This window comes from Pristiophorus japonicus, unplaced genomic scaffold (genome assembly GCF_044704955.1).
Source record: "Pristiophorus japonicus isolate sPriJap1 unplaced genomic scaffold, sPriJap1.hap1 HAP1_SCAFFOLD_288, whole genome shotgun sequence".
Classification (NCBI taxonomy): Eukaryota; Metazoa; Chordata; class Chondrichthyes; family Pristiophoridae; genus Pristiophorus; species Pristiophorus japonicus.
The window spans coordinates 835,598-857,035 of NW_027252646.1; the positions used below are offsets into that span (position 1 = coordinate 835,598).

The following is a 21,438-nucleotide window of genomic DNA, read 5'->3' on the forward strand; positions in this document are numbered from 1 at the left end:
GCGTTCTTTCACGGCCAATGATGTACTATCATATGGGATCGGGGGTACGTTAAAACAAGCCAAAGTAGCGGGCAAACAACAACCGGTCGTATATGTATCTGACAAAGTACTTGTAGCAAGTGATGTGTTATCACATTACCGCCTGCTCACGGCGAACCGCCAGACGGGAGTGTTGCAGCTTATCCGTCGCAAAGACGTAATGCTCATCCCATCAGATTGCCCCCCCCCGGTGGGACAAACCCTGCAACGTGTTACAAAGAAAGGCAGGGAGGCTACACACAGTCGGTGGTGCGGGAACCTCCGTACTACGTCCCAGGATCCACGGGGGACCACACGGCCTCCCGCTACCACTGAAAGTCTCAGGGCCGTATCGGCCCATCCTGGGCTCTCCAGGCCTTAGGGTCAGCGACAATAGTCCGCAGCGGGCAGCCCAGATCACCAAGCCGAGCACCACACGTGTCGCGGTAGACTCCCTACAGACCCCGGCTGTCCCGGGTTGCTACGCAGTCACCGGACAGAGTCGCTCAGGACCGAGCCTTCCGTCTGCTATCAGCAGAGAATGCACCACGATCGTACGGCCCCCCTCCACGCCACATCAGAATAAGTGACGTGGACAATATTCAGGGCCCCCAGATGGGGCCGAGAGCACTGTGTGAGACAAAGAGGGGAATGGAGTGTGTGTGTGTGTGTGATGAAAATGGAGTGTTTGGTTGTGAAACCATGTACTGAGCAAACGCAGAAAGCGTTTGGACCAGACCAGACTGCAAACTATCGATAAGCAGGCCACCATTGTGAAAGGACCTGGCCACGTCTGTCCCATCACACCAGGCACTCGGCCGGGCAGCAACGTTCCGACCAACTCACCCAGGCCAGGAATTCAAATCAGGTGATCGACCCGGGGACACAGGGCGTCATATCGTCTCAACTTGCACATAACTGGTACATCAGCCTTTGGAGGGGGCGGGGGGGGAGTGATGTTATGTATGCACCTAAACCTCACCAATATGTCAGACTTGCCACTAGGGGGCACACCTGTGGGAGGCCTAAGGGTCACTTGTGCACCCTGGGACAAGCAGGTACATAAGGTGATCCACCATGCTGCTTCCCCACTCTGGGGTCTCAATAAAGAGACCAAGGTCACAATAGTTTCAGCTTACGATACGGTCCCGTGGATTTATTCTGAACATAACAGTGATGGGGAGGGCAGAGAAAAATGCTGTACCTGCATGCCAACTTTCAATGACTGATGTACCATGACACCCAGGTCTTGTTGCACCTCCTCTTTTCCTAATCTGCCGCCATTCAGATAATATTCTGCCTTCATGTTTTTGCAACCAAAGTGGATAACCTCACATTTATCCACATTATACTGCATCTGCCATGCATTTGCCCACTCACCTAACCTGTCCAAGTCACCCTACACACTTTTAGTGTCCTTCCCACAGCTCACACTTCCACCCAGTTGGAGATATTACACTCAATTCCCTCATCCAAATCATTGATGTATATTGTAAATAGCTGGGGTCCCAGCACTGAGCCCTGCGGCACCCCACTAGTCACTGCCTGCCATTCTGAAAACGACCCGTTTATCCCGATTCTTTGCTTCCTGTCTGCCAACCAGTTCTCTATCCACGTCAATACATTACCCCCAATACCATGTGCTTTAATTTTGCACACAATCTCTTGTGTGGGACCTTGTCAAAAGCCTTTTGAAAGTCCAAATACACCACATCCACTGGTTCTCCCTTGTCCACTCTACGAGTTACATCCTCGAAAAATTCGAGAAGATTTGTCTGGCATGATTTCCCTTTCATAAATCCATGCTGACTTGGACCGATCCTGTCACTGCTTTCCAAATGTGCTGCTATTTCATGTTTAATAATTGATTCCATCATTTTCCCCACTACCGATGTCAGGATAACTGGTCTATAATTACCCGCTTTTTCTCTCCCTCCTTTTTTAAACAGCGGCATAACATTAGTTACCCCTCCAGTCCATAGGAACTGATCCAGAGTCGATAGACTGTTGGAAAATGATCACCAATGCATCCACTATTTTGAGGGCCACTTCCTTAAGTACTCTGGGATGCAGGCTATCATGCCCTGGGGATTTATCAGCCTTCAATCCCATCAATTTCCCGAACACAAGTTCCCACCTAATACGGATATCCTTCAGTTCCCCCTTCTCACAAGACTCGCCCCCCAGTCCCCTAGTACTTCCGGAAACTTATTTGTGTCTTCCTTCGTGAAGACAGAACCAAAGTATTTGTTTAACTGGTCCGCCATTTCTTTGTTCCCCATTATAAATTCACCTGAATCTGACTGCAAGGGATCTATGTTTGTCGTCACTAATCTTTTTAGAAGCTTTTGCAGTCAGTTTTTATGTTGCCTGCAAGCTTCCTCTCATACTCTATTTTCCCCCCTCCTGGTTAAACCCTTTGTCCTCCTCTGCTGTATTACAAAATTCTCCCAGTCCTCAGGTTTGCTGCTTTTTCTGGCCAATTTATATACCTCTTCCTTGGATTTAACACTATCCTTCATTTCCCTTGTAAGGCACATTCCCCATTTTATTTTTACTCCAGACAGGGATGTGTAATTGTTGGAGTTCATCCATGTGATCTTTAAATGTTTGCCATTGTCAATCCAACATCAACCCTTTAAGGATCACTGGCCAGTCCATTCACATCTCACACCATCAAAGTTATCTTTCCTGAACTTCAAGGCCCTCATCTCTGAATTAACTCTGTCACTCTCCATCTAAATAAAGTATTTGACCCATATTTACAATTAAAGCCCTTGCTAATTTAAATACTGAGCTAATTTTGAGTTGGCCCCAGTGAGATTTGAACCCACGACCCCTGGTTTACTAGACCAGTGCTCTAACCCCTGAGCTATGGAGCCACCTGCTCTGGGGTGTGGGTCATTCCCCAGTTAGTGCTGTGTGTTTGAAGAATGAGGAGGGGTCAGTGAAACGCTCAGATTGTGTCTCATCCCCCAGACTCCTGCCTCCGTCTCTTCAATATTCGCATCTCAACATCGATATATCGGGTCTTTCACGCAGTAAAACATCCCGAAACAACTCAGTCACACTCTGCCTCAATCTCTCTGTCTCTCTCTCTTTCTCTCTGTCTCTCAGTCTCTCGATCTCTCTCTCTCTCTCTCTCACTGTCTCTCTCTTTCTGTGCAGAGCGGAGGAAGAGGAGAGAGGGAGAAGGGGAGAATTGTAGAGATGGGGAGGGGGAGAGTCTGATGGGAAAGGGGAGAGCGAGATTGAGAGTGAGGGAAGGAGAGCAAGTCAGGAGGGAGGGGAGTGGAGACAGGTGAGGGGAGGGAGAAGGAGAGGGAAGATAGAGCGAGGAGGGGAGAAAATGAAAAGGGAGAGAGGAAGGAGTGAGCGAGAGGGGAAGGGGAGAGAGAGCAGAATGGGGAGCGAGGGGGGAAGGAGAGGGAGAGAGGGGGGAAGCTGAGAGAGAGGGGGAAGAGGAGAAAGATCAGCAAGGAGAGAGCAGAAGGGGCGAGATAGGTGAAAGGATAGAGAGTGAGGGGAGAGAGGGGAAGGAGTGAGAGACAGGGAAAGAGAGATAGCGGGAGAGAGGGGAAAAAGATGCAGAACGGAATGTGATGGGGAAGGAAGAGAGAGTTTTGGAAGGGGAGAGAGAAGCCTGTCCTTCAAGGGTCGGTCTCAGAGCTGTTTAATATTTATAATTGAAGCCCTTGTTAATTGACAGTGAGCTTAAATATTGAGCTCATATTGAGTAGGCTGTCGTGAGATTTGAACTCACGACCCCTGGCTTATTTAGACCAGTGCTCAAACCCCTGAGCTATGGAGCGACCTGCTTGGAACTAGACAGGGGAAGGAGCAGGAAAGAGATGGGAAGGGAAAAGAGAGAGTGGAAGGAGGGAGAGAGAGGGGAAGGGGAGAGAGGGGGAAGGAGTGAGAGGGAGTGGAAGGGGAGAGAGAGGGGGAAGGAGTGAGAGGGAGGGGAAGGGGCGAGAGAGGGGAAGGAGTGAGAGAGAGGGGAAGAAGTGAGAGAGAGGGGAAGGAAAGAGGACAAGGCGAGGGAGGGGGAAGGGGGGAGAGGGGAATGAGTGGGAGAGGGAATGCGAGAGAGAGGGGGAAGGAGTCAGCCAGAGGGGAATGGGAGAGAGCGGATTGGGAGAGAGCGAGTGGGGGAGGGGAGAGAGATTGGAAGTCGAGAGAGGGAGGAGGCAGGGGAGAGAGAAAGGAAGGGAAGAGAGAGGGAGCAGGGGAGAATCTGAAAAGAAAGGCAAAAGAGGGAGAGAGAGGAGAGAGGGGAGGGAGCGGAAGGGGAGAGAGAGGGAAAGGGGAGAGAGATGGAAAGGGGAGAGAGATGGAGAAAGTGAGATTGCAGGAAAAAAAAATGCAGAACAGGTCATGACCTGGAAAGCAGAGAGAGATTGGGAAAGTGAGAGAGAGTGTTTGAGGGTCAGTCTCAGAGTTGTTAATATTTATAATTGAAGCCCTTGTTAATTGACAGTGAATTTAAATACTGAGCTAATTTTGAGTAGGCCCCAGTGAGATTTGAACCCACGACCCCTGGTTTACTAGACCAGTGCTCTAACGCCTGAGCTATGGAACCACCTGCCCTGGGCTGTGGGTCATTCCCCAGTTAGTGCTGTGTATTTGAAGAATGAGGAAGGGTCAGTGAAACGCTCAGATTGTGTCTCATCCCCCAGACTCCTGCCTCCGTCTCTTCAATATTCACTTCTCAACATCGATATATCGGGTCTTTCACAGAGTAAAACATCGCAAGGCAACTCAGTCACACTCTGTCCCAATCTCTCTGTCTCTCTGTCTCTCTGTCTCTCTCTTTCTGTCATGTATGTGTGCTTGGGGTTACGAGCCACCAGGTGGGGCCACTGTCGGAGGTCATTGGGCTGTACACACGCGTGTGTGGCCCAGGTATAAAAGGCCAGCCATCTTGTAATGTAATCACTTTGGGCCCTAATAAAGTAGAGCCAGGTGTGTACCTGTTCGGAGTTGACAGTAATCTGTCTGTTGAGTTATTGCACACACAACACTTTCTCACTCTCTCTGTCTCTCTCACACACGCTCACTTTCTCTCTGTGTGTCTCTCGAGGGGGAAAGGGAGAGAGGGGAAGGGGAGAGAAGGGGAAGGAGTGGGGAGAGAATGAAAGTAGAGAGGGAAGGGGAGAGAGGGGAAGGGGAGAGAGGAGGGGAAGGAGTGGGGAGAGAATGAAAGTCGAGAGGGAAGGGGAGAGAGGAGAGAGAGGGGAAAGAGGGAGAGTGAGAGGGGAAGGGGAGAGCGAGGAAAGGGAAAAAGAGAGAGGGGAAGGGGAAAGAGAGGGAGGGGAAGGAGAGAGAGGGGTGGTGAGAACAGGGAGGGGAAGGAGGGAGAGATGGGAAGGAGAGAGGATAAGAAAGAAGAATGAGTGAAAAACAGATGCAGAATGGGTCATGATGGGGAAGGGAAAGAGAGATTTTTAATGTGGGAGAGAGAGTAAACCAGGATGAGAAGAGGAGAGGGGAGCTGTAATTCCAGGGTCGGTCTCAGAGCTGTTTAATATTTATAATTACCGGAACCAATGTCCTAGGGGGAGTGTTTGCTAGTGCTGTTGGGGAGGAGTTAAACTAATATGGCAGGGGGATGGGAACCAATGCAGGGAGACAGAGGGAATCAAAAAGGAGGCAAAAGCAAAAGACAGAAAGGAGATGAGGAAAAGTGGAGGGCAGAGAAACCCAAGGCAAAGAACAAAAAGGGCCACTGTACAGCAAAATTCTAAAAGGACAAAGGGTGTTAAAAAAACAAGCCTGAAGGCTTTGTGTCTTAATGCAAGGAGTATCCGCAATAAGGTGGATGAATTAACTGTGCAAATAGATGTTAACAAATATGATGTGATTGGGATTACGGAGACGTGGCTCCAGGATGATCAGGGCTGGGAACTCAACATCCAGGGGTATTCAACATTCAGGAAGGATAGAATAAAAGGAAAAGGAGGTGGGGTAGCATTGCTGGTTAAGGAGCAAATTAAGGCAATAGTTCAGAAGGACATTAGCTTGGATGATGTGGAATCTATATGGGTAGAGCTGCAGAACATCAAAGGGCAAAAAACGTTAGTGGGAGTTGTGTACAGACCTCCAAACAGTAGTAGTGATGTTGGAGAGGGCATCAAACATGAAATTAGGGGTGCGTGCAATAAAGGTGCAGTAGTTATAATGGGTGACTTTAATATGCACATAGATTGGGTTAACCAAACTGGAAGCAATACGGTGGAGGAGGATTTCCTGGAGTGCATAAGGGATGGTTTTTTAGACCAATATGTCGAGGAACCAACTAGCGGGGAGGCCATCTTAGACTGGGTGTTGTGTAATGAGAGAGGATTAATTAGAAATCTCGTTGTGCGAGGCCCGTTGGGGAAGAGTGACCATAATATGGTGGAATTCTGCATTAGGATGGAGAATGAAACAGTTAATTCAGAGACCATGGTCCAGAACTTAAAGAAGGGTAACTTTGAAGGTATGAGGCGTGAATTGGCTGGGATGGATTGGCGAATGATACTTAGGGGGTTGACTGTGGATGGGCAATGGCAGACATTTAGAGACCGCATGGATGAACTACAACAATTGTACATTCCTGTCTGGCGTAATAATAAAAAAGGGAAGGTGGCTCAACCGTGGCTATCAAGGGAAATCAGGGATAGTATTAAAGCCAAGGAAGTGGCATACAAATTGGCCAGAAATAGCAGCGAACCCGGGGACTGGGAGAGATTTAGAACTCAGCAGAGGAGGACAAAGGGTTTGATTAGGGCAGGGAAAATGGAATACGAGAAGAAGCTTGCAGGGAACATTAAGACGGATTGCAAAAGTTTCTATAGATATGTAAAGAGAAAAAGGTTAGTAAAGACAAACGTAGGTCCCCTGCAGTCAGAATCAGGGGAAGTCATTACGGGGAACAAAGAAATGGCGGACCAATTGAACAAGTACTTTGGTTTGGTATTCACTGAGGAGGACACAAACAATCTTCCGGATATAAAAGGGGTCGGAGGGTCTAGTAAGGAGGAGGAACTGAGGGAAATCCTTATTAGTCGGGAAATTGTGTTGGGGAAACTGATGGGATTGAAGGCCGATAAATCCCCAGGGCCTGATGGACTGCATCCCAGAGTACTTCAGGAGGTGGCCTTGGAAATAGTGGATGCATTGACAGTCATTTTCCAACATTCCATTGACTCTGGATCAGTTCCTATGGAGTGGAGGGTAGCCAATGTAACCCCACTTTTTAAAAAAGGAGGGAGAGAGAAAACAGGGAATTATAGACCGGTCAGCCTGACATCGGTAGTGGGTAAGATGATGGAATCAATTATGAAGGATGTCATAGCCGTGCATTTGGAAAGAGTTGATACGATAGGTCCAAGTCAGCATGGATTTGTGAAAGGGAAATCATGCTTGACAAATCTTCTGGAATTTTTTGAGGATGTTTCCAGTAGAGTGGACAAGGGAGAACCAGTTGATGTGGTATATTTGGACTTTCAGAAGGCTTTCGACAAGGTCCCACACAAGAGATTCATGTGCAAAGTTAAAGCACATGGGATTGGGGGTAGTGTGCTGACGTGGATTGAGAACTGGTTGTCAGACAGGAAGCAAAGAGTAGGAGTAAATGGGTACTTTTCAGAAAGGCAGGCAGTGACTAGTGGGGTACCGCAAGGTTCTGTGCTGGGGCCCCAGCTGTTTACACTGTACATTAATGATTTAGACGAGGGGATTAAATGAAATATCTCCAAATTTGCAGATGACACTAAGTTGGGTGGCAGTGTGAGCTGCGAGGAGGATGCTATGAGGCAGCAGAGTGACTTGGATAGGTTAGGTGAGTGGGCAAATGCATGGCAGATGAAGTATAATGTGGATAAATGTGAGGTTATCCACTTTGGTGGTAAAAACAGAGAAACAAACTATTATCTGAATGGTGACAGATTAGGAAAAGGGGAGGTGCAAAGAGACCTGGGTGTCATGGTACATCAGTCATTGAAGGTTGGCATGCAGGTACAGCAGGCGGTTAAGAAAGCAAATGGCATGTTGGCCTTCATAGCGAGGGGATTTGAGTACAGGGGCAGGGAGGTGTTGCTACAGTTGTACAGGACCTTGGTGAGGCCACACCTGGAGTATTGTGTACAGTTTTGGTCTCCTAACCTGAGGAAGGACATTCTTGCTATTGAGGGAGTGCAGCGAAGGTTCACCAGACTGATTCCCGGGATGGCGGGACTGACCTATCAAGAAAGACTGGATCAACTGGGCTTGTATTCACTGGAGTTCAGAAGAATGAGAGGGGATCTCAGAGAAACGTTTAAAATTCTGACGGGTTAGACAGGTTAGATGCAGAAAGAATGTTCCTGATGTTGGGGAAGTCCAGAACCAGGGGACACAGTCGAAGGATAAGGGGTAAGCCATTTAGGACCGAGATGAGGAGAAACTTCTTCACCCAGAGAATGGTGAACCTGTGGAATTCTCCACCACAGAAAGTTGTTGAGGCAAGTTCACTGAATATATTCAAAAAGGAGTTAGATGAAGTCCTTACTGCTAGGGGAATGGTGAGAAAGCAGGAATGGGGTACTGAAGTTGCATGTTCAGCCATGACCTCATTGAATGGTGGTGCAGGTTAGAAGGGCCGAATGGCTTACTCCTGCACCCATTTTTTATATTACAGCCCTTGTTAATTGACAGTGAATTTAAAGACTGAGCTAATTTTGATTACGTTCTAGTGAGATTTGAACTCACGACCGCTGGTTTACAAGACCAGCTCTCAAACCCCCTGAGCTATGGAGCCACCTGCTTTTGGAAAAATACGGGAAGGAGCAGGAAAGAGAGGGGAAGGGAAAAGAGAGAGTGGAAGGAGTGAGAGAGAGGGGGAAGGGGAGAGAGAGGGAGGGGAAGGGGAGAGAGAGAGTGGGGAAGGAGTGAGAGAGAGGGAGGGGAGAGAGTGGGGAAGGGGAGAGAGGGGAAGGGGGGAGAGTGGGGAAGGGGAGAGAGGGGAAGGGGAGAAAGTGGGTAAGGGGAGAGAGAGGGGAATGGGAGAGAGTGGGGAAGGGGAGAGAGAGGGGAAGGGGAGAGAGTGGGGAAGGGGAGAGAGTGGGGAATGGGAGAGAGTGGGGAAGGGGAGAGAGTGGAGAAGGGGAGAGAGTGGGGAAGGGGAGAGAGAGGGCAAGGGGAGAGAGTGGGGAAGAGGAGAGAGAGGGGAACGGGAGAGAGTGGGGAAGGGGAGAGAGAGGGGAAGTGGAGAGAGTGGGGAAGGTGAGAGAGAGGGGAAGGGGAGAGAGAGGGGAAGGGGAGAGAGTGGCGAAGGGGAGAGAGAGGGGAACGGGGGAGAGTGGGGAAGGGGAGATAAAGGGGGGAAGGGGAGATAAAGGGGAGAAGGGGAGTGACAGGGGGGAAGGGGAGTGACAGGGGGGAAGGGGAGTGAGAGGGGGAAGGGGAGAGAGGAAGTGGAAGTGGAGAGAGGGGGAAGAAATGAGAGAGAGGGGGAAGGAGTGAGAGAGAGGGGAAGGGGAGAGAGGGGAAAGAGAGGTCGAGAGGCGGAGAGATTTCGGGAGGGAGTTCCAGACCTTGGGGCGCAAGAAACAGAAGGCACGGCCACCGATGGTGGAGCGATTATAATCAGGGATGCTCAGGAGGGCAGAATTAGAGAAGTGCAGACACCTCGGGGGGTTGTGGGCCTCAGGGAGATTACAGAGATAGGGAGGGGTGTAGGGGCTGGAGAAGGTTACAGAGATAGGGAGGGGTGTGGGGTCTGGAGGAGGTTACAGAGATAGGGAGGGGTGTTGGGGCTGGGGGAGGTTACAGAGATAGGGAGGGGTGTCGGGGCAGGAGGAGGGTGCAGAGATAGGGAGGGGTGTAGTGCTGGAGAAAGTTACAGAGATAAGGAGGGGTGTAGGGGCTGGAGGAAGTTACAGAGATAGGGAGGGGCGAGGGCCTAGGAGGGATTTGTAAATAAGGATGAGAATTTTGAAATCGAGGCGTTGCTTAACCGGGAGCCAATGTTGGTTGGCGAGCACAGGGGGTGATGGGTGAGCGGGACTGGGTGCGAGTTAGGACATGGGGGCAGCGAGCACAGGGAGTGATGGGTGAGCGGGACTGGATGCGAGTTAGGACACGGGGGCAGCGAGCACAGGGTGTGATGGGTGAGTGGAACTCGGTGCGAGTTAGGACACGGGGTCAGCGAGCACAGGGGGTGATAGGTGAGCGGTACTTGGTACGAGTTAGGACACGGGTCAGTGAGCACAGGAGGTGATGGGTGAGCGGGACTGGGTGCGAGTTAGGACACGGGGCAGTGAGCACAGGGGGTGATGGGTGAGCGGGACTGGGTGTGAGTTAGGACACGGGGCAGTGAGCACAGGGGGTGATGGGTGAGCGGGACTGGGTGCGAGTTAGGACACGGGGCAGTGAGCACAGGGGGTGATGGGTGAGTGGGACTCGGTGCGAGTTAGGACACGGGGCAGTGAGCACAGGGGGTGATGGGTGAGCGGGACTGGGTGCGAGTTAGGACACGGGGCAGTGAGCACAGGGGGTGATGGGTGAGTGGGACTCGGTGCGAGTTAGGACACGGGGCAGTGAGCACAGGGGGTGATGGGTGAGTGGGACTGGGTGCGAGTTAGGACACGGGGTCAGCGAGCACAGGGGGTGATGGGTGAGCGGGACTCGGTGCGAGTTAGGACACGGGGCAGTGAGCACAGGGGGTGATGGGTGAGCGGGACTGGGTGCGAGTTAGGACACGGGGCAGTGAGCACAGGGGGTGATGGGTGAGTGGAACTCGGTGCGAGTTAGGACACGGGGTCAGCGAGCACAGGGGGTGATAGGTGAGTGGGACTCGGTGCGAGTTAGGACACGGGGCAGTGAGCACAGCGGGTGATGGGTGAGCGGGACTGGGTGTGAGTTAGGACACGGGTCAGTGAGCACAGGGGTGATGGGTGAGCGGGACTCGGTGCGAGTTAGGACACGGGGTCAGCGAGCACAGGGGGTGATGGGTGAGCGGGACTCGGTGCGAGTTAGGACACGGGGTCAGTGAGCACAGGGGGTGATGGGTGAGCGGGACTGGGTGCGAGTTAGGACACGGGGCAGTGAGCACAGGGGGTGATGGGTGAGCGGGACTGGGTGCGAGTTAGGACATGGGGGCAGTGAGCACAGGGGGTGATGGGTGAGCGGGACTGGGTGCGAGTTAGGACATGGGGGCAGTGAGCACAGTGGGTGATGGGTGAGCGAGACTCGGTGCGAGTTAGGACACGGGGCAGTGAGCACAGGGGGTGATGGGTGAGTGGGACTGGGTGTGAGTTAGGACACGGGGGCAGCGAGCACAGGGGGTGATGGGTGAGCGGGACTGGGTGTGAGTTAGGACACGGGGCAGCGAGCACAGGGGGTGATGGGTGAGTGGGACTCGGTGTGAGTTACGACACGGGTCAGTGAGCACAGGGGGTGATGGGTGAGCGGGACTCGGTGCGAGTTAGGACACGGGGCAGCGAGCACAGGGGGTGATGGGTGAGTGGGACTGGGTGTAAGTTTGGACACGGGGTCAGTGAGCACAGGGGGTGATGGGTGAGTGGGACTCGGTGCGAGTTAGGACACGGGGCAGCGAACACAGGGGGTGATGGGTGAGCGGGACTCGATGCGAGTTAGGACACGGGGCAGTGAGCACAGGGGGTGATGGGTGAGCGGGACTCGGTGCGAGTTAGTACACGGGGTCAGCGAGCACAGGGGGTGATGGGTGAGTGGGACTCGGTGCGAGTTAGGACACGGGGCAGTGAGCACAGCGGGTGATGGGTGAGTGGGACTGGGTGCGAGTTAGGACACGGGGCAGTGAGCACAGTGGGTGATGGGTGAGTGGGACTCGGTGCGAGTTAGGACACGGGGCAGTGAGCACAGCGGGTGATGGGTGAGTGGGACTCGGTGCGAGTTAGTACACGGGGTCAGCGAGCACAGTGGGTGATGGATGAGCGGGACTCGGTGCGAGTTAGGACACGGGGTCAGCGAGCACAGGGGGTGATGGGTGAACGGGACTCGGTGCTAGTAAGGACACGGGGTCAGTGAGCACAGGGGGTGATGGGTGAGCGGGACTGGGTGCGAGTTAGGACACGGGGCAGTGAGCACAGGGGGTGATGGGTGAGTGGGACTGGGTTCGAGTTAGGACACGGGGCAGTGAGCACAGTGGGTGATGGGTGAGCGGGACTCGGTGCGAGTTAGGACACGGGGCAGTGAGCACAGTGGGTGATGGGTGAGTGGAACTCGGTGCGAGTTAGGACACGGGGTCAGCGAGCACAGGGGGTGATGGGTGAGCGGGACTGGGTGTGAGTTAGGACACGAGGTCAGTGAGCACAGGGGGTGATGGGTGAGCGGGACTGTGTGCGAGTTAGGACACGGGGGCAGTGAGCACAGAGGGTGATGGGTGAGCGGGACTGGGTGCGAGTTAGGACACGGGGCAGTGAGCACAGCGGGTGATGGGTGAGCGGGACTCCGTGCGAGTTAGGACACGGGGCAGTGAGCACAGGGGGTGATGGGTGAGCGGGACTGGGTGCGAGTTAGGACACGGGGCAGTGAGCACAGGGGGTGATGGGTGAGCGGGACTCGGTGCGAGTTAGGACACGGGGTCAGTGAGCACAGGGGGTGATGGGTGAGCGGGACTCGGTGCGAGTTAGGACACGGGGTCAGTGAGCACAGTGGGTGATGGGTGAGTGGGACTGGGTGTGAGTTCGGACACGGGGCAGTGAGCACAGGGGGTGATGGGTGAGCGGGACTCCGTGCGAGTTAGGACACGGGGTCAGTGAGCACAGGGGGTGATGGGTAAGCGGGACTCCGTGCGAGTTAGGACACGGGGCAGTAAGCACAGGGGGTGATGGGTGAGTGGGACTGGGTGTGAGTTAGGACATGGGGGCAACGAGCACAGGGGGTGATGGGTGAGTGGGACTCGGTGCAAGTTAGGACACGGGGTCAGTGAGCACAGGGGGTGATGGGTGAGCGGGACTCGGTGCGAGTTAGGACACGGGGTCAGTGAGCACAGGGGGTGATGGGTGAGTGGGACTCGTTGCAAGTTCGGACACGGGGGCAACGAGCACAGGGGGTGATGGGTGAGTGGGACTCGGTGCAAGTTAGGACACGGGGTCAGTGAGCACAGGGGGTGATGGGTGAGCGGGACTCGGTGCGAGTTAGGACATGGGGCAGTGAGCAGAGGGGGTGATGGGTGAGCGGGACTGGGTGCGAGTTCGGACACGGGGCAGTGAGCACAGGGGGTGATGGGTGAGCGGGACTGGGTGCGAGTTAGGACACGGGTCAGTGAGCACAGTGGGTGATAGGTGAGTGGGACTCGGTGCGAGTTTGGACACGGGGCAGTGAGCACAGGGGGTGATGGGTGAGTGGGACTGGGTGCGAGTTAGGACACAGGGCAGTGAGCACAGGGGGTGATGGGTGAGCGGGACTGGGTGTGAGTTAGGACACGGGGCAGTGAGCACAGGGTGTGATGGGTGAGTGGGACTGGGTGCGAGTTAAGACACGGGGCAGTGAGCACAGGGGGTGATGGGTGAGTGGGACTGGGTGTGAGTTAGGACACGGGGCAGTGAGCACAGGGGGTGATGGGTGAGCGGGACTGGGTGTGAGTTAGGACACGGGGCAGCCGAGTTTTGGATCACTTCTCGTTTATATTGGGCAGAATGTGGAAAGAAATGTGAGAGAGGGGAAGGGATCGAGAGTGTGGCGAGTGAGGGGAGAGGGAAATGAGTGAGAGACGGGGAAAGCAAGAATAAGATGTAGAATGGGTCAGGGAGAGAGAGTGTAAAGGACACAAGGAGGAGGAGAGGGGAGCCTGTTGTTTCAGGAACAGTCTTGGAGCAGTTTAATATTTATAATTAGGCCCCAGTGAGATTTGCACCCACGACCCGTGGTTTACAAGACCAGTGCTCTAACCCCTGAGCTATGGAGCCACCTGTAACACCAGCTCCTGTTTGCATCTTACTATTGTTAACAAGGAGATGGGGCCCGAATAATCATTCTCGGTGATTCATCCCTGAACATTGACAGAATCTTACAGCACACAAGGAGGGCCATTCGGCCCATCGTGTCTGTGTCGGCTCTGTGAGAGAGATTCGTGCTTGGAAGTTGTAAAAGGAGGGAGAGAGGGGAATGAGTGGGAGAGGGAATGGGAGAGAGAGGGGGAAGGAGTCAGCCAGAGGGGAATGGGAGCGAGCATAATGGGAGAGAGCGAGAGGGGGAGGGGAGCAAGATGGGACGTCGAGAGAGAGAGGAGGCAGGGGAGAGAGAAAGGAAGGGAAGAGAGAAGGAGGGAGCAGGAGAGAATCTGAAAAGAAAGGGAAAAGAGGGAGAGAGAGGAGGGAGGGGAGGGAGGGGAAGGGGAGAGTGAAAGGAAGGGGAGAGAGAGGGAGCAGGGGAGAATCTGAAAAGAAAGGCAAAAGAGGGAGAGAGAGGAGTGAGGGGAGGGAGCGGAAGGAGAGAGAGTAGAAGGGGAGAGAGAGAGGGAAAGGGGAGAGAGAGATGGAGAAAGTGAGATTGCGGGAAAGTGAGAGAGGAGTTAAAAAAAAAAGTCCAACGGGTCGTGATCTGGAAAGCAGAGAGACAGGGAAAGGTGTGAGGGGAGCCTGTAGTTCCAGGGTCAATCTCAGAGCTGTTTAATATTTATAATCAATGCCTTTGTGAATTGACGGTGAATTTAAATACTGAGCTAATTTTGAGTCGGTTGCAGTGAGATTTGAACCCACGATACCTGGTTTACTAAATACTGTTTGAAGAATGAGGAGGGGTCAGTGAAACACTCAGATTGTGTCTCATCCCCCAGACTCCTGCCTCCGTCTCTTCAATATTCACTTCTCAACATCGATATATCGGGTCTTTCACGGAATAAAACATCCCAAGGCAACTCAGTCACACTCTGGCTCTGTCTCTCTTTCTCTCTGTCTCTCTCTCTTTCTTTCTGTCTCTCACCTTCTCACTTTGTCCCTCGAGCGGGGAGACTAGAGCGGGGGAAGGGGAGAGAGAGGGAGAAGGGGAGAGAGGGGGAGGATGGGAGAGATGGTGAGGGGGAGAGTCTGATGGGAAAGGGGAGAGCGAGAGCGAGGGAATGAAAGGGAGGATGGAGGGGAGTGGAGACTGGGGAGGGGAGGGAGAAGGACAGGGAGGGGAGAGAGAGAGGAGTGGAGAAAATGAAAAGGGAGAGGGGAAGGAGTGAGCGAGAGGGGAATGGGAGAGAGAGAGGGAAGGCAAGAGTGAGAGAGGGGAGGGGAAAGAGAGGGAAGGGGAGAGAGAGGGTGGGAAGGTGAAAGAGATGTTAAGAGGAGTGATGGGGAAGGAGTGAGAGAGAGAGGGGAAGGAGTGAGAGAGTGAGGAAGGGAAGAGAGAAAGGGGAAGGGGAGAGAGGGAGAAGGGGAGAATCTGAAAGGAAAGGGAAAGGAGAGAGAGAGGAGGGAGGGGAGGAAAGGGAGCGGAGAAGGAGGAGGGAGAGGGAGAGTGGAAAGGCAGAGTCAGAAGGGGAGAGAGTGGGACGGGAAGAGGGTGAGGCGAGGGAGGGGAAAGGGGGAGAGGGGAATGAGTGAGAGACGGGGAAAGCGAGATAGCGGGAAAGTGAGAGAGGAATAAAAAGATGTGGAACGGGTCGTGATTGTTGTGTACACATGTAAACGTCACCAATATGTAAGACTTGCCACTAGGGGGCACACCTGTGGGAGACCCAATGGTCACCTGTACACCCTGGGACAAGCAGGTATATAAGGTGACTCACCATACTGCTTCCCCACCCTGGAGTCTGAATAAAGAGCACAAGGTCACCACAGTTTGAGCTTGCAATACAGTCCTGTGGATTTATTCTGAACATCACTCACTGGCGACGAGTAACGGATCACCAACCTTCACACGGTAATGGCTGCCGTTGGTCTTGTTGAGGGATTTGTTGAGGGTGATGATTTGGGAAGCCTTCGTTGAGCGTCCCGACCGGTACTACGTCGCCAATGAACAGGACGAGGCTGAGAGAGGGCGATCAAGACCAGGGCGATTCTCCTCACCGTATGTGGGTCTCCGATATACGGCCTGCTCAAAAACCTGCTGGCACCGGTCAAACCAGAGGAGAAGACTTACACAGAGCTGTGTGTGCTGGTGTGGGAACGCCTCAAGCCGAAGGAGAGCACCTTAAAGGCCAGGTATCACTTTTACACCCACCGGCGCTCCCAGGGCCAGAAGATTCCTTGCGGGGCAGTACGGTTTTTGCGGGATCTTTGCGGGAAATGTTGCCGAACGGTTTCGTGCTCGGAATCGGTCACGAGGTCATCCTTCGCAAGCTGCTGTCTGCCGGATCCCGGGATAAACGGGTCCTTTTCGGAATGGGAGGCAGTGACTAGTGGGGTACCGCAGGGCTCAGTGCTGGGACCCCAGCTATTTACAATATACATCAATGATTTAGATGCTGGAATTGAGTGTAATATCTCCAAGTTTGCAGATGACACTAAACTGGGTGGCGGTGTGAGCTGTGAGGAGGATGCTAAAAGGCTGCAGGGTGACTTGGACAGGTTAGGTGAGTGGGCAAATACATGGCAGATGCAGAATAATGTGGATAAATGTGAGGTTATCCACTTTGGGGGCAAAAACAGGGAGGCAGAATATTATCTGAATGGTGACAGATTAGGAAAAGGGGAGGTGCAACGAGACCTGGGTGTCATGGTACATCAGTCATTGAAAGTTGGCATGCAGGTACAGCAGGCAGTGAAGAAGGCAAATGGTATGTGAGCCTTCATAGCGAGAGGATTTGAGTATAGGAGCAGGGAGGTCTTACTGCAGTTGTACAGGGTCTTGGTGAGGCCTCACCTGGAATATTGTGTTCAGTTTTGGTCTCCTAATCTGAGGAAGGACATTCTTGCTATTGAGGGAGTGCAGTGAAGGTTCACCAGACTGATTCCCGGGATGGCTGGACTGATATATGAGGAGAGACTGGATCAACTGGGCCTTTATACACTGAAGTTTCGAAGGATGAAACGTATAAGATTCTGACGGGACGGGACGGGACAGGTTAGATGCGGGAAGAATGTTCCCGATGTTGGGGAAGTCCAGAACCAGGGGACACAGTCTAAGGATAAGGGGTAGGCCATTTAGGACTGAGATGAGGAGAAACTTCTTCACTCAGAGAGTTGTTAACCTGTGGAATTCCCTGCCGCAGAGAGTTGTTGAGGTCAGTTCATTGGATATATTGAAGGGGGAGTTAGATATGGCCCTTATAGCTAAAGGAATCAAGGGGTATGGAGAGAAAGCAGGAAAGGGGTACTGAGGTGAATGATCAGCCATGATCTTATTGAATGGTGGTGCAGGCTCGAAGGGCTGAATGGCCTACTCCTGCACCTATTTTCTACGTTTCTATGTTTCTCAGATTTTTTTCTCCCTAAAATGTCAGGATATCACAGGAAGGATGTGATTGCACTGGAGAGGGTGCAGAGGAGATTTACCAGGATGTTGGCGGGACTGGAGAATTTTAGCCACGAGGAAAGATTGGATCGGCTGGGGTTGTTTTCTTTGGAACAGAGGAGGCTGAGGGGAGACCTCCATTCCTTCACCCAGAGGGTGGTGGGGGTCTGGAACTCACGGCCTGAAAGGGTGGTAGAGGCAGAAACCCTCACCACATTTAAAAGGCACTTGGATGTGCACTTGAAGTGTCGTAAGCTACAGGGCTACGGACTGAGAGCTGGAAAGTGGGATCAGGCTGGGATCATATCATCATCACAGGCAGTCCCTCGGAATCGAGGAAGACTTGCTTCCACTCTAAAAGTGAGGCCTTAGGTGACTGAACAGTCCAATAGGGGAACCACAGTCCCTGTCACAGGTGGGACAGACAGACGTTGAGGGAAGGGGAGGGTGGGACAGACAGACGTTGAGGGAAGGGGAGGGTGGGACTGGTTTGCCGCATGCTCCTTCCGCTACCTGCGCTTGGTCTCTGCACGCTCTCGGCGACGAGACTCGAGGTGCTCAGCGCCCTCCCAGATGCACTTCCTCCACTCCGGGCGGACTGGTCTTTGGCCAGGGACTCCCAGGTGTCGGTGGGGATGTTGCACTTTATCAGGGAGGCTTTGAGGGGTGTCCCCTGTAACGTTTCCTCTGCCCACCTTTGGCTCGCTTACCGTGAAGGAGTTCCGAGTAGAGCGCTTGCTTTGGGAGTCTCGTGTCTGGAACATGCGGACTATGTGGCCCTGCCCAGCAGATAGCTCTTGGTCGGCTGGTGCAGACACGATGGGCCGAAATGGTCTCCTTCCCTGCTGTACGTTTCTATGAGTCGATGATATACCGGTGTCTCTGAGACTGGATGTGGAAAAGGTGGGATACAGACTGGGGGTGGGAAGTGAAAGTGCTGTGGGCAGATTGTAAAGTGCGGAGTGAGTGGTTCCTGTTGATGGTGTCGGCCTGTCGCCGATTGACGGTCAATTCAGAAACAGAAGCCAAAATTGAGTAGGCCCCAGTGAGATTTGAACCCACGACCCCTGGTTTACAAGACCAATGCTCTAACCCCTGAGCTATGGAGCCACCTGTAACACCAGCTCCTGTTTGCACCTTACTATTGTTAACAAGGAGGTGGGGCCCGAATAATCATTCTCGGTGATTCATCCCTGAACATTGACAGAATCTTACAGCACACAAGGAGGGCCATTCGGCCCATCGTGTTTGTGTCGGCTCTGTGAGAGAGATTAGTGCTTGGAAGTTGTAAAAGGAGGGAGAGAGGGGAATGAGTGGGAGAGGGAATGGGAGAGAGAGGGGGAAGGAGTCAGCCAGAGGGGAATGGGAGAGAGCGAATGGGAGAGCGCGAGAGGGGGAGGGGAGCGAGATGGGAAGTCGAGAGAGGGAGGAGGCAGGGGAGAGAGAAAGGAAGGGGAGAGGGAGAGAGCAGGGGAGAATCTGAAGAGAAAGGCAAAAGCGGGAGAGAGAGGAGTGAGGGGAGGGAGCGGAAGGAGAGAGAGGGGAAGGGGAGAGAGAGAGGGGAAGGGGAGAGAGAGATGGAGAAAATGAGATCGCGGGAAAGTGAGAGAGGAGTTAAAAAAAAATGTAGAACGGGTCGTGATCTGGAAAGCAAAGAGACAGGGAAACCTGCCTTTCTGGGGTCGGTCTCAGAGCTGTTTAATATTTATAATTTAAGCTCTGGTCAATTGACAGTGAATTTAAATACCGAACTAATTTTGAGTAGGCCCCAGTGAGATTTGAACCAACAACCCATGGTTTACTAGACCAGTGCTCTAACCCCTGAGCTATGGAACCACCTGCCCTGGGCTGTGGGTCATTCCCCAGTTAGTGCTGTGTGTTTGAAGAATGAGGAGGGGTCAGTGAAATGCTCAGATGGTGTCTCATCCCCCAGACTCCTGCCTCCGTCTCTTCAATATTCACTTCTCAACATCGATATATCGGGTCTTTCACGTAGTAAAACATCCCAAGGCAACTCAGTCACACTCTGGCTCTGTCTCTCTGTCTCTCTGTCTCTCCGTCTCTCTCCTTCTGTCATGTATGTGTGCTTGGGGTTACTAGCCACCAGGTGGGGCCACTGTCGGAGGTCAGTGGACTGTGCACACGTGTGTACGGCCTAGGTATAAAAGGCCAGCCATCTTGTAATGTAATCACTTTGGGCCCGAATAAAGTCGAGCCAGGTGTGTACCTGTTCGGAGTTTACAGTAATCTGTCTGTTGAGTTATTGCACACACAACACTTTCTCACTCTCTCTGTCTCTCTCACACACTCTCACTTTCTCCCTGTGTGTCTCTCGAGGGGGAAAGGGAGAGAGGGGAAGGGGAGAGAAGGGGAAGGAGTGGGGAGAGAATGAAAGTGGAGAGGGAAGGGGAGAGGGGGGGAAGGAGAGGGAGAGAATGAAAGTAGAGAGGGAAGGGGAGAGAGGGGGGGAAGGAGTGGGGAGAGAATGAAAGTAGAGAGGGAAGGGGAGAGAGGAGAGAGAGGGGAAAGAGGGAGAGTGAGTGGGGAAGGGAGAGCGAGGAAAGGGAAGGGGAGAGGGGGGGAAGGAGAGGGGAGAGAATGAAAGTAGAGAGGGAAGGGGAGAGAAGAGGGGGGGAAGGAGTGGGGAGAGAATGAAAGTAGAGAGGGAAGGGGAGAGAGGAGAGAGAGGGGAAAGAGGGAGAGTGAGTGGGGAAGGGGAGAGCGAGAAAGGGAAGAGAGAGAGGGGAAGGAGAGAGAGGGGGGAAGGAGAGAGAGAGAGAGGGGGTCGTGGAACGGGAGAGAGGGGAATGAGTGAGAGACGGGGAAAGCGAGATAGCAGGACAGGGAGTGAGGGGGGAAAAAGATGCAGAACGGGTCTTGATGGGGAAGGGAGAAAGAGAGATGAGAACCTGTGGTTCCAGGGTCGGTCTCGGAGCTTTTTAATATTTAGAATTAAAACCCTTATTAATTGACCACGAATTTAAATACAGCACTAATTTTGAATAGGCCTCACTGAGATTTGAACTTATGACCTCTGGTTTAATGAGATCAGTGCTCTAACCCCTGAGCTATGGAGCCAACTGCTTTGGGAAAGACAGGAGAAGGAGCAGGAAAGGGAAAAGAGAGAGTGGAAGGAGTGAGAGAGAGAGGGAAGGAGTGAGAGAGGGAGGGGAAGGGGAGAGAGAGTGGGGGAAGGAGTGAGAGAGAGGGGGAAGGGGAGAGAGTGGTGGAAGGAGTGAGAGAGTGGGGGAAGGAGTGAGAGAGGGAGGGGTAGGGGGGAGAGAGTGGGGGAAGGAGTGAGAGAGTGGAGGATGGAGTGAGAGAGAGGGGGAGGGGAGGAGAGGGGGAAGGAGTGAGAGAGAGGGGGAATGGGAGAGAGTGGGGAAGGAGTGAGAGAGTGGGGGAAGGAGTGAGAGAGGGAGGGGAAGGGGAGAGAGAGTGGGGAAGGAGTGAGAGAGAGGAGGAAGGAGTGAGAGAGAGGGGGAGGGGAGAGAGAGGGGGAAGGAGTGAGAGAGAGGGGGAATGGGGAGAGAGTGAGAGGGAAGGAGTGAGAGAGTGGGGGAAGGAGTGAGAGAGAGGCGAAGGAGTGAGAGAGAGGAGGAAGGAGTGAGAGAGAGTGGGAAGGAGTGAGAAAGTGGGGAAGGAGTGAGAGAGGAGAGGGGAAGGGGAGAGAGAGGGGAAGGAGTGAGAGAGAGGAGGATGGAGTGAGAGAGGGGAGGGGAGGAGGAGGGGAGGAGAGAGAGGGGGGAAGGATGAGAGGAGAGGGGATGGAGTGAGAGAGAGGAGGAAGGAGTGAGAGAGAGGGGAGGAGTGAGAGAGGCGGAAGGAGTGAGAGAGAGGGGGAAGGGGGAGAGTGGGGGAAGGAGTGAGAGAGAGGTGGAGGAGTGAGAGAGAGGGGGAAGGAGTGAGAGAGAGGGGAAGGGGAGAGAGTGGGGGAAGGAGTGAGAGAGTGGGGGTAGGAGTGAGAGAGGAGGGGAAGGGAGAGAGAGTGGGATTAAGGAAGTGAGAGAGAGGAAGGAGTTGAGAGAG

At 53.2% G+C, this 21,438-nt stretch overlaps 4 non-coding genes across 4 annotated transcripts; all 4 read right to left on the reverse strand.

The window, feature by feature from the left end:
- Positions 1–2,827: 2,827 nt before the first annotated feature.
- On the reverse strand, positions 2,828–2,900 carry trnat-agu (transfer RNA threonine (anticodon AGU)). The gene has a single exon. It is a non-coding gene; the product is annotated as a tRNA-Thr (tRNA).
- Positions 2,901–4,527: 1,627 nt separating this feature from the next.
- trnat-agu (transfer RNA threonine (anticodon AGU)) lies at positions 4,528–4,600 on the reverse strand. The gene has a single exon. It is a non-coding gene; the product is annotated as a tRNA-Thr (tRNA).
- Positions 4,601–13,861: 9,261 nt separating this feature from the next.
- On the reverse strand, positions 13,862–13,934 carry trnat-ugu (transfer RNA threonine (anticodon UGU)). Its single transcript has one exon. It is a non-coding gene; the product is annotated as a tRNA-Thr (tRNA).
- Positions 13,935–18,446: 4,512 nt separating this feature from the next.
- On the reverse strand, positions 18,447–18,519 carry trnat-ugu (transfer RNA threonine (anticodon UGU)). Its single transcript has one exon. It is a non-coding gene; the product is annotated as a tRNA-Thr (tRNA).
- Positions 18,520–21,438: the final 2,919 nt, after the last annotated feature.